At 34.7% G+C, this 13,317-nt stretch overlaps 1 protein-coding gene across 1 annotated transcript in view; it reads left to right on the forward strand.

Annotated features, from left to right (window-relative positions):
• LOC133870762 (casein kinase 1-like protein 4) overlaps positions 1-747 on the forward strand; it is a 47,378-nt gene extending 46,631 nt beyond the window's left edge. Inside the window, exon 14 of the transcript XR_009900787.1 lies at positions 160-747. The gene's annotated coding sequence lies outside the window, so the exon portion shown is untranslated. The remainder of the gene's footprint in view (positions 1-159) is intronic.
• The last annotated feature ends 12,570 nt before the right edge of the window (positions 748-13,317 follow it).

The following is a 13,317-nucleotide window of genomic DNA, read 5'->3' on the forward strand; positions in this document are numbered from 1 at the left end:
GTTGAATGATAAAGAACTTGTTCTTCCTGTTTTTGACTCAACCTCTAGATCTTCTCTGATGAGTGCCAAATATTGTATATTTGGACACCTTAATTTGCATTTGTTAAACCTTTTAGCTTTGTTATTTTCTAATGCTTTTGGTTAGTTTTGGTATTTCAGTGTTTTGCAGGTAATTGAAAGAAAATTGCGGTATTTATGTAGAATTACAGATAAGCGGGAAAAGAAGTCTTCAGAGCCATTCAAGCACGGGTGTTAGGAATGACGTGGCAACAATTTTGTTGAAACCAAGTGAGCTCGAGCGCACTCGGCAGTTAGCGGGCATGGCAACCAGCACCCCAGGCAACCAGAGCGTATGGTGCACGAGTCACTGCGAAAGCGCTCGAGCGCAACCTGATGTGCACTCGAGCGCAATAGTGCAGACGTGGCAGAACTGGGTAGACGCGACTTTCTTCCCCAAAATGACATTTTTTCTTTAATTGGGAACCAAAAAAAAAAAGACATATTTTTCTTTGCTCTTTGCAGATGCATCTGACCCAAACTCTAGCATTCTTTTCTCTTATTAGGGGTTTTGAGGGGTAGATGTGTCATTTTGAAAATAGATGCATTTAACCTAAACCCTAGCAGTCTTTTCTCTTATTAAGATTTTGAGGGGTAGAGGTGCCATTTTGAAAATATAGGGTTTAACCTAATGTTTTGTTATAAAAATCCCATGATATGCACCACTTAAGGATTCACATTCTTTTTCAGAGCATGTTTTTAGCTCTTTTCTTTCTTTTGTAATTTAGATTAATTTTTTCTTGCTGTCTTCTCTATTCTACTTTAGTTTCTTTTATTTTTATGTTTTCATTACAAGTGTGTTTGGTGCTTTTAGTCATTAGAGGCTAAAATCCTCAACTGATGTTAAGGATGGAACTTCATCATTGATAATACTTAGGCCCCGTTTGGTTTGCAGAATATGCCCCTGAAATGGAATTGCTATTCTATAGGAATAACTATTCTTTAGTTTGATAGGGGTCTATTTCATGGAATAGCTATTCCATTACGAAAAGGAATATTTATTCCTCTAAAAAATGAGAGGAATAGCTATTCTTTGGGAGTAAAGATTACATTTTTTTAAAAAAAAAAAAAAAAAAAAAAAAAAAACTCATTTTTTATTTTCTTTCAAATCTTTTGTTTTTTGTTTTGTTCTGTTTTTTTTTTTTTTTTAAAGAAAAACCCCCAAAGTGGCTGGCCGACCACCCTTGTGGAGGGCCAAGGGTGGTCGCAACATCCCCGGAATGCCTCGAGGGGACCCCCGAGGCGTTTCGGGGGTGGTGCGACCACCCCCAAAGAAACTAGGGTCGGCACCCCCAGTTCTCGTCAGGGGTGGCCGCGGCCACCCTTAGTGTACATCGGGGGTCGCCTGGCCACCATTGATTCTCTTATCAGGGGTGGCCGGCCACCCCCGGAGCCCACTCGGGGGTGGCTGTGGCCACCTCTGATAAACGGTGGGTGGTCGGCCACCCACCAGTTTATTTTAATTTTTATAATAATATAATATAGGGTTTTTTTAGTAATTTTTTTTGAATTCCGATTAAAATGTGTGAGTTATTACCAAACAAAAGAATATGAATAGCCATTCCCATGGTTGATAGCCAAGCCTTTCAAGAGATCGAATATGCCACTATGTCCAACACTTCTGCGATTGAAAGGTTAGAAGGACAACTTCATCATCTGGTTGCTATGTTAAATAGAATGGAGGAAGAAGAGTTTCAGGGTCTGTTGATGGCTACAGGGCACTACATGATTGATGAGAATGATTCCAACAATCCTCATTGCCACCACCACACTTTGGGAGTGAGGTAGTTTTTGAGACGATTGTTAAAGAGCCAAATCTAGATGATCCATTTGAAGAAAGCTGTGCTCAATTCGAATTTGATTTGGACTTAGTACCTGAGCAAGATGAGGCCTTATTGGATTCCACTCTTGAGATACAACCTGAGAACGGGGAAACCACTGAGATATCATTCCCTAGCTGAGGAGGAAGAGAAATGAGAGCACTTGGAATTTGTTGAGCACCTGGAGCACACAGCGCCCCCGTCAAATCCAAATTTGTCTAACGACAAAGAAATGAGTACTGAAGCTCATTCCTTCATCACAGTCCTTCTTGAAACACTTCATAAGCCCCAAGCTTCAATTTTTCAATGTCTCAAAGAGCCATCTTGTGCCAAAATTGTCAAGGATCCATGCCCACACGGTCAAAAATCTAGGAATCGTCATCCTAAGAAGATCCGTCGAAACAAGCAAGTTGGCTACCTAAGAAGGCGACCCATTCTACCAGAGGGATACCAAATTTTAAAGAAGAAAGGGTGGAAGGGATTGGTTGGACATCCACGTGATCGGGGAAGGCGTTGTAAATTTTCCTTTCCCTTTTACTTTTTGTACATTTAATTTCTTTCATGTTTCATTTTATTTTTATTTCTGACAGGAATGTTGCTGTTAGTGTTGTTGACAGGTGTTTGGTGTTTAAGTTTGGGAGACTCCCGGCCTTTTTCACACCTTGATGTTTCCTTACTTCTGGTGACGTATTTTTACACTACACATTGAGGACAATGTGTAATTCAAGTTTGAGGGTATTGAAAAACACTCTGTCTGTTTGTTTGTTTGTTTGGTTATTTTTAGTTGTCTTTTTGCTCTTATTTTTTTTAAAAAAAAAAAAATATTGTTGTTGTCAAGTTTGACTTAAACTGTAGTTGTGGTATGCATTTTATTGACTTGCTTAAAGTGTTGAATATATCATGTCATTAGGAATCTGAGTCTTTTGACTTATTTTTGGGCTAGTGAAACTTCACTTATTTTGAGTTGAATTATCACGAGCACATTAGCATGTAATCCGTGGGGTATGAATTTGTGCTTAATTGTGTATTTTGAGAATTGTTTGATGACCTACTGATAAATAACCTTGGCTTGCAAGATATTTTTATATTTATATTAAAAAAAATATAGAATAATATCATTTTGAGTTTTTCACTGATTAACCGGGCCTTTTGCCTCACTAAGCATTGAGTGAAAATAAAATAAAATAATTTGCAATGATATTTGAGGTACTTATCTTGAGATTAACATGAAACCTCATGATTGGATGTTAATTTCACTCTACACTTTTGAGAAAATGTGATGTCTTAATTGTCAATTTATGAGTGATTTGATGTTAGATCCCTTGTTGATGTTGATGATGGGGTTTGTTTTTTTAAGCATGCTAATGACGTATGAACCATGGTTTGCATAAAAATTCTTTCTTATTGCATACGTTAAATGCAATCGTTTAACTTTTATATATATGTATATATATATTGATAAGTGTTGAATGTTATACATTCAAATCCTTAATTTACATATGTTAAACCTTTAATTTTATTACAGTTTGATGTTTTGTATTATTTTTGCGTTTTCTAGTATTTTACAGGTTTTGAAAGAAAATCCATCAAATTTCAAGATTATAACGAAATCGGCAAACTCACTTTTGGAAAGATTCAACTCCAAATCAATTTTGAATTTTTTAAAAAAAAAAAAAAGTCGGCAAAATCCGTTATTTTTGGAAAGAATCCAGAATGAGCACGTCTTTGTAATTTAATCATAACATTCGACTCAAGTATCTGATTGCGACGAAATTGGTATAGTTGGAAAGCTAATAAAAATTGGAACAAATATATCATAAATAGGTTTTTCCTAATTCGGACGTTTACTATGCCAAAATCGCCCCGCAATAAAGAACTGTAATTTTGTACAAATTTGGAATCATTTTCCTACTTTGATTGGAATTTCATAAAAGGAAAAGACTTGTACTTATTCGATTTGGACTAGGAGACCTATTTACAATTTTTGTAGGATTCCTAGGGCTTTTAGAGCTTCTCTAATCCCTATAAATAGGCCTCTAACCTTTGAAGAGAAAACCACACAAGCTTGGAGAAGAATTGGAGGCTACTTCAAGAAGAATTTTGGTTTTTCTTTCTTCCTTTATTTATTTTCTGTAAGTATATAATCTTGGTCTATATTAGTTGTGACTAATACCTTAGTGAGGGCTCGATTGAAGCCCTAATCATATCACTTTAAGGTTTCCAATTGTCGCCTTTACTACAATTCATATATTAATGCTTAACTTGATGATCTCCTATTTTCTTGAATTCCTCTCATGTTTATGCTTGATCATCATATATGCATGTGGTTTGGATTTATTATTTATGTCAATTTGGATGACTGAGTCCTGAGCATAATAAAGTAACAAAAGAGGGTAGATACCATGTTCTAGGCTCAGTGTGTTTGCTGATTTCCATAGATTTATGCTTTCTTGAATAACAACTTAGTAGATATATGCTAAATCCTTCAAGGAAGGAAAGAGTTAGAGTAGATACTATGCCTGACTCGTGGCTTAGGGAAATCAATGGCTTTAGGAGTAGATACCGTGCCCTTGTGGCCGGTATACATTAAGCATCAAGTTATTAGTGTAGATAGCATTGGCATCGTGAATCTTAATTGAGTATGATTAACGGTGGATATTGAAGCCCTATCTTATCTCCTATTATATTTCCTTAATATTTTGTGTCTTCTTTTATTAGATCTTATTAATATTTTTATTTCTTTTCACTCATCTTAATTATTTAGAAAATCATTTTAAGCATAATTTACCGATCCTCTTGGGAATGATCTCGTATTTACCTACTATACTATTGTTTTGATTTTGTGCACTTGCGAGTAAAATGTACAAGTATTTGCCTATTTATTTAGGTAGATATTTGCACAACAAGTTTTTATCACACCCCCAAACTTACATATTGCTAGTCTCTTAGCAAAAAAAACTGAAAATAAAAGGAAAACTAAAACAATAACTACTCTACCTCTTTTGTCGCGGGAAACACGATTGCATTTAGCGTATGCAATAAGCCTTCTAAGACCCTAGGACTCCCTAGTGGACAAGTGAAGTCTCGTGAGGGTTTATCAAGAATGATACCCACAAACATTATCCTCAAGAATGTAGCATCATAAAAAAAATGGTTCTCATCATAAACTCTATCTTCACAATTTCAGGGAATTAAAAATTAAGCTACTAACATGACATTATGAGGTTTTAAAATTAATCTCAGTCATGAATGGTTCAACATTGAAAATTCGTTGGACTCCCCATTAGATAAAACAACCAAGACATATATTTATTATTATTATTATTATCATTATTATTATTATTATTATTTTATACATATGCAGGCTGTGCAATGCTTAGCTCTCTTAAGCTTTCTAATTGACCCATGTAAAGAGTGTGGTAGCCGACTCGGCTACGTGGATTTTAAATTTATAAGTTTACCACTCGCAATAGTACGTATCGATTGTACTATAGTAAAGGTGATCGAACCACAGAGATTATGAGTTGTTTTGCATAATATGATATCTAAAGAGTATATTTAACTTAACTTAAGAGTAAAAACAAAGTAAAGGTTGTAGAATTGAAGCTACAACAATAAGGTGAAGAAATGAAAGCGGAAATTGAAAACAACTAAAAGAAAACTTAGGGTCTTGATCTTGTCCAATCCTCAACCAATGAAATGCTTAAAGTCTATATGGATCTTCATAACATGCATGATATGATGGCGTAATAGGCGTCAACCATTACGACAACCTCGACATGAAAACACTTTCGTTAAGATGTAATCATAAAGCACATAGTTTTACATTAAACAACTCCACATAAAGATTTAAACTACAATTGAAAAACGTTTACTCTACCAAAGGTGTGGAGTGAATAAAAAAAAAAAAGTTTAACTCTTTTTCATAAATAATTAGATTGGAATCTTGAAAACAAAACCTTTTAGCATGGGTTTTGAGATCCTCTAGCCTTTAACAATCATCAAACATATCTAGAAAATCCTAAGAACTTCAAGAACACTACATAGTTTTTGGAGAGGATTTTGATCAAACCCTAAGATAGAATTTAGCTAGACATGAATTAACCTAATCTAAGCATGAAATTAAAGGAAAACAGTAAAGAAATAAGAAAGAAATGAAGAACAACAACTACAACTAAAAGAAAACTTAGGGTCTTGATCTTGTCCAATCCTCAACCAATGAAATGCTTAAAGTCTATATGGATCTTCATAACATGCATGATATGATGGCGTAATAGGCGTCAACCATTACGACAACCTCGACATGAAAACACTTTCGTTAAGATGTAATCATAAAGCACATAGTTTTACATTAAACAACTCCACATAAAGATTTAAACTACAATTGAAAAACGTTTACTCTACCAAAGGTGTGGAGTGAATAAAAAAAAAAAAGTTTAACTCTTTTTCATAAAAAATTAGATTGGAATCTTGAAAACAAAACCTTTTAGCATGGGTTTTGAGATCCTCTAGCCTTTAACAATCATCAAACATATCTAGAAAATCCTAAGAACTTCAAGAACACTACATAGTTTTTGGAGAGGATTTTGATCAAACCCTAAGATAGAATTTAGCTAGACATGAATTAACCTAATCTAAGCATGAAATTAAAGGAAAACAGTAAAGAAATAAGAAAGAAATGAAGAACAACAACTATATTTAACTTCTACAATTCGGATTACAAGAAAATAAAGAAAAAGAAAAAGAAAAAGCAAACTAAGCTAGAAAATTGAAGAATAAGGAAGAAATACAAAGGGAACAAGCTCTCTGGATTTAGGTCCAGAGAGTTGCATCAAAGAAACTTAAAAGCAAAAAAATTAAGTTGATACACCTGAGCAAATACGAAATTCCCAAAAAGGTGCATGTCTAAACCTAAATCCCTCATCTCATATATATAGAGAATTGGATTTACAAAAGACCATCAAGAATTAACTCCAGCCAAGTATTCAAAGCTGGTCGGCGTCCATTTCTGTCCATAAAATCCAACTTATGATTTGAATTGCATAAAGAATTCAAAAAATCTTGAAATATCTGATCTTCTGGAAGACAGAAAATTCGATCGATCGCATTTCGTAGGATCGATTTTTCTTCAACTGATGAACTTCGATCGATCGAATTTTATTTCGATCGATATAAATTTCGATCGATCTAATTTTATTTCGATCGATCTAAATTTTGATCGATCTCATTTAAAGTCGATCGATCTAATTGCCTTAGCCAATTCTTCAACTCGCAGGAACAATCTCGAACTCTGGAAATGACTAAAATACCCTTGATGTATTTCCAAGTCTAATTCAAGTGTTTTGAATTAGATTTCAATTAAGACCTGAAAATAAGACAAAACACAAAAACTACAACAACACGTTATATATACAATAAGAACTAGGTCTAACAAATGCAAATTAAGGGGTCATGAATCGAATAATTCGAGACTTATCACACCCCCAAACTTACATAATGCTAGTCCCTAGCATTACAACTAGAAATTAAAATATAAACAACTAATCTACATCCTCTTTCGAGGGAAACGCGATTGCATTTAACACATTTAACAAGCCTTTTAAACCTTTAGGCTACCCTAGTGGATGAGTGAAGTCTCGTGAAGGTTTAGCAGAAATGCTACCTACAAACATTATCTTTACAAAATATACATGTTACCTAATAAAAAGAAGTATCATTACAACTATGGTTTATAATTTATGAACAACTTTAAACTAATAAACTCCATTTTCACACAATTTAGAAAATCATAGTCTACTCATTTACAAAAGGCCGGCTAAGATCTCACATGTTAGAAATAATGCAGTTTGATATTAACATACAATTATGAGGCTTTCAAAGAATATAACCGACATACATGCTCCAATGTCTCAAAATTCCTTATATCTCTCGTCAAATGGAATCATTAAGGCATAGGCATACTTTAATATTATTTACATTATTTATTATGGTTGTGCAATTCTCAACTCCTTTAAGCTTCTAAATGACCTATGTACCAAGTGTTAGGCCAATGACTCCTAAACCAGATGGTTTTAGGACACTAGATGTAGAACATCCCTAAGGGCTTAATAACTCAAATAAAAAAGAACTACGAAGTCAAACTAACCATTTATTATTAACTTACATCTTTTGACGCGAACACTCAATGCTTAATGAGGCAAGAGGTCCGATTACTCAATGAAGTTTTTTTTTTTTTTTGAACTATGCCCATGTCATCCATCTAACAAGTAATCTTGGTTTTCCGAGACACTAAAAACCGTATGCAAGGTATTAACTTAAGTACATACCCCACAAACAATATGCCAATGTATGTCATGATTTTCAAATTTCTACAAGTGAATCTCATAGCCAAAAGTAATTAAGCAGACTTAGACTCTAATTGTGTGATCATGTGTTCAAAATTTTAAAATTGTCAATGAAAAACAAATCACAGTTATAAATCAACTAATTTCTACAAAACAAACATACATATTCACAAAGAAATTTTAAAAATTTTGTACAAAACTTAGACTAAGTGTACTTCTATACCCCCAAACTTAAAATAACATATTGTCCCCAATGTGTACAAAACGAAAGCATGGTTAAGGGATAAAGAAAACCTGAATGGGCCGGTATGGCTCACAGCATACCCTCAAACTTATTGGTATGAACACTTAACCTGAAAAATGAAACTAAAAAGAGATAGTAATATATAAGATAATAAAAAGAAACAACAAAATGAGGCGCACGGGTGTTTAAAAACTGAGCATGTGGCCTACTGGGTGATGTCGATCGATCGATCGAAATCCCTTTGAAAAAAAATAAAAACAGATCAATAAAAAGCATAAAAATAACAAGCATGAAATATAAACACTCAAACAAAATGAATGGGGTGCTTCCCAGGAGCGCTAAGTTTAACGTCTTCAGCTAGACCCGTCAAAACTCACTGCTAATGAATGGATTTGTGTCTGGCAGTGGATGGGCAAAATTTATCGTTTCGTGCCCATTCGGATCCTTGAAACTTAGAGGATAAGGCACTTCAGGTTTAAAATGTGCCTCAAGGAATTTTGTTGTGGAGTGTGGTGCTTCAGTAAACACGGGTCCTTAGCAAGTTTTTCCTTTTCTAATTGCCCTATTGGTTCAGTCTTCATCTCTCCCACCTTTGGATTAATGACTACCCCTCCACTCCTAGGACTTGCAACAGGCTGACTAGAACACTTCCCTATCTCTTTCTCATTAAAGGACTTAGCTAGTTGTCCAAGTTAGACTTCTAGCTTTGCTATAGACTGAGAATGGGAATTCAGAATTTGAGTCTGAGACTCAAATTTACTGAGATTGGTCAACACATTTTCCTTAAATGTAGAATTTCTAGGAGGTGGAAGGGCTAATTGCTATTTTGGGTTGGGAGGACGACTATTAGGTGGTTGCTGATAAAATTGATAGTTGGACTGCTGATATGCTTGGTTTTGCAGTCCATTGTATTGTAGAACATTAGGCCGCCACATATTACTATTGTTTCTCAAGGCCAGGTTATAAGAATTATTAAAATGATCACTAACCGGTCTAGAGTAAATTGCGTTCATCTGCTCAATAGGAGGCTCAGGAAACTGTCCAACAATTGGACAATTTCCAGCCTGATGTGATGGGTCGGAACAAAATGAACATGCATCATGTGGTGTGTGTATATGAGATGCGGTCACAGGAACAAAACCAGATGCTAACAATTGATCTAACTTTCTAGATAAAGCATCCACTTTGGCATTCAAGTCCAAAGGTTGGGATACTTCATAAAGAGTTTGGCTCCTAGTGTTTGTCCTACGACCGGATGATGAATGGTGTAAAGAATTTTCAGACAAATTTTCAAAAAGTGACATGCATCATCCTCACTCTTCAACATAAAAGTACCTCCACATGAGGCATCTACCATCTGTCTATGAGGCTCAGTCAAGCCATCATAGAAGCATTGTACTAATTGCCACTTGGGAACAGCATGATGTGGACACTTTCGTAAAAGGTCCTTCATCCTCTCCCAAGTCTCATGAAATGGTTCTCCCTCTATTTGTGAAAAACCGGTTATGGCTTTTCGTATATGATTGGTCTTCCCTATGGTAAAGTACTTCTTAAGGAACTCGTGTTGCATCTGAGCCCAAGAAGTAATAGAGTTGGTCGCTAAGGAATTTAACCAATACTTTGCTTTGTCTTTAAGAGAGAACGGAAACAAACGCATCCTCTGTAAAATTCTGCAACCTTATGGTGGAGCAGATTTCAATGAATTCATCTAAATGCTTATAAGGATCCTCGGTACTAAGTCCGTAAAATAATGGAAGCATTTGAATGAATTCGGACTTAATTTCAAAATGAGCTGCCGTAATGTCCGGCAACTGAAGGCTTGAAGTAGGTGTGTATGTCGAGGGAACATAGTGATCCCTCAACAGCACAGGCTTTGGTTCTTCAGCCATTGGTGAATTAGAATGGGCTTTTAGACGTGAGTTCCGTTTGGATCTACTTCGTCTAGAAATCCCCTCTAAGTTTGGGTCGTATGGAAAAATATGCAATGATAATGAACGACGACCAAACATGCACCAAAAAAATTTAATCCACATATACAAGGTACAGAAAAGAAATAAAATGAAAAAGGAAGAAAACTAACCAATTTTGCAGTGAGGCAGTGCAGCAGCAGCTGAAGTGCTGATGCAGGAAAAGTAGATCGATCGACTTCAAAATAAATCGATCAAAATTTATATCGATCGAAATAAAAATAGATCGATCGAAATTTAGATCGATCGATTCTTTGCAGAAAGGAAAATGTAACAGAAATGCAAAAAAAAATAAATCTAAACAAAATCAAAGTCTAAATATGAACAAGACAGTAAGAAATTAAATGTAGGTTTGGTCCAGAGACAACAGAAAAGCAATGCTGCTCAAAAATAGAAGTTGATCGATCGGATTTTATGTCGATTGATCGAAAGTCGATCGATCGAAAATTTTAGTTCACAGAAATCGATCGATCGATCTTTTCTGCAAAAAACAGACAGAACCGAATTAAAACAACAAAAACCGCAAAACAGTTTACAAACATAAATAAAACCGCTTATGGACAGAATTTACAATATGTACTAAATCAAACTAAATACAATCCTAAATATCCCATAAACAACCGTTACAATCCCCAGCAACGGCGCCAAAAATTGGTAGCCGACTCGGCTACGTGGATTTTAAATTTATAAGTTTACCACTCGCAATAGTACGTATCGATTGTACTATAGTAAGGGTGATCGAACAACAGAAATTATGGGTTGTTTTGCATAATAGGATATCTAAAGAGTATATTTAAACTTAACTTAAGAGTAAAAACAAAGTAAAGGTTGTAGAATAGTAAAGGTTGTAGAATTGAAGCTACAACAATAAGGTGAAGAAATAAAAGCGCAAATTGAAAACAACTTAAAGAAAACTTAGGGTATTGATCTTGTCCAATCCTCAACCAATGAAATGCTTAAAGTCTATATGGATCTTCCTAACATGCATGATATGAGCGCGTAATGGGCGTCAACCATTATGACAACCTCGACACGAAAACACTTTCGTTAAGATGTTATCATAAAGCACCTAGTTTTACATTAAACAACTCCACATAAAGATTTAAACTACAATTGAAAAACGTTTACTCTACCAAAGGTGTGGAGTGAATAAAAAAAAAAGTTTAACTCTTTTTCATGAATAATTAGATTGGAATCTTGAAAACAAAACCTTTTAGCATGGGTTTTGAGATCCTCTAACCTTTAACAATCATCAAACATCTCTAGAAAATCCTAAGAACTTCAAGAACACTACATGGTTTTTGGAGAGGATTTTGATCAAACCCTAAGATAGAATTTAGCTAGACGAATTAAGCTAATCTAAGCATGAAATTAAAGGAAAACAGTAAAGAAATAAGAAAGAAATGAAGAACAACAACTATATTTAACTTCTACAATTCGGATTACAAGAAAATAAAGAAAAAGAAAAGCAAACTAAGCTAGAAAATTGAAGAACAAGGAAGAAAATACAAAGGGAACAAGCTCTCTGGATTTAGGTCTAGAGAGTTGCATCAAAGAAACTTAAAAGCAAGAAAATTAAGTTGATACACCTGAGCAAATCCGAAATTCCCAAAAAGGTGCATGTCTAAACCTAAATCCCTCATCTCATATATATAGAGAATTGGATTTACAAAAGACCATCAAGAATTAACTCTAGCCAAGTATTCAGAGCTGGTCGGCGTCAATTTCTGTCCATAAAATCCAACTTATGATTTGAATTGCATAAAGAATTCAAAAGATCTTGAAATATCTGATCTTCTGGAAGACAGAAAATTCGATCGATCGATTATAAAGTCGATCGATCGCATTTCGCAGGATCGATTTTTCTTCGACTGATGAACTTCGATCGATCGAATTTTATTTCGATCGATCTAATTTTATTTCGATTGATCTAAATTTCGATCGATCTCATTTAAAGTCGATTGATCTAATTGCCTTAGCCAATTCTTCAACTCGCAGAAACAATCTCGAACTCTGGAAATCACTAAAATACCCTTGGTGCATTTCCAAGTCTAATTCAAGTGTTTTGAATTAGATTTCAATTAAGACCTGAAAATAGGACAAAACACAAAAACTACAACAACACGTTATATATACAACAAGAACTAGGTCTAACAAATGCAAATTAAGGGGTCTTGAATTGAATAATTCAAGACTTATCAGAGTGGTAGGTCAATGACCTCCCGAACTAGATGGTTTTAGGGCACTAGGTGTAAAACACCCTAAAGACTTACTAACTCGAGTCAAAACGGCTTCGAAGCAAAACTTAACCATTTATCAATCAAGGTAAACTTCCACCTTTTGACGTGAATACTCAATGCTTAATGAGACAAGAGATACGATTACTCAGTGAAAAGCTCAAAGTGATCAACATTATTCCTTTTTTTTTTTATTTCTTTTTTTTATGCCAAGGTTATTCCTGTAATAAGTTACCCAGTTGCATCCAAGATATTGATAACATACATAATTGATTTCAAATTTCATACCCCACAGACTACATGCTAGTGTGTTTGTGAGAATCATATTGAAACAAGTAATATCTCATGGTGCCAAAGAAAATAGCAAAACTTCTTAATTCCCTAGTCAAGTGATTATGTGTTCATCATGTTAAGCTTACCAATGAAATACAAATCAGAATTCAAAATCAACAGCATGCCACCAAACTTGAATCACACATTGTCCCCAATGTGTGTATAGAACTGAACATTGTTGTAAGATGATAGAAATACCTGAATGAGCAAATATGGGACATATCATATCCCCAAACTTCATTGCAAAAACACATATCCTGAAAAAGAGAGTGATACTCCAACCAAATACCAGTAAAGTGCAACACGTTGTTGTAA

Source organism: Alnus glutinosa, chromosome 6 (genome assembly GCF_958979055.1).
Source record: "Alnus glutinosa chromosome 6, dhAlnGlut1.1, whole genome shotgun sequence".
In the NCBI taxonomy this organism is placed as follows: Eukaryota; Viridiplantae; Streptophyta; class Magnoliopsida; order Fagales; family Betulaceae; genus Alnus; species Alnus glutinosa.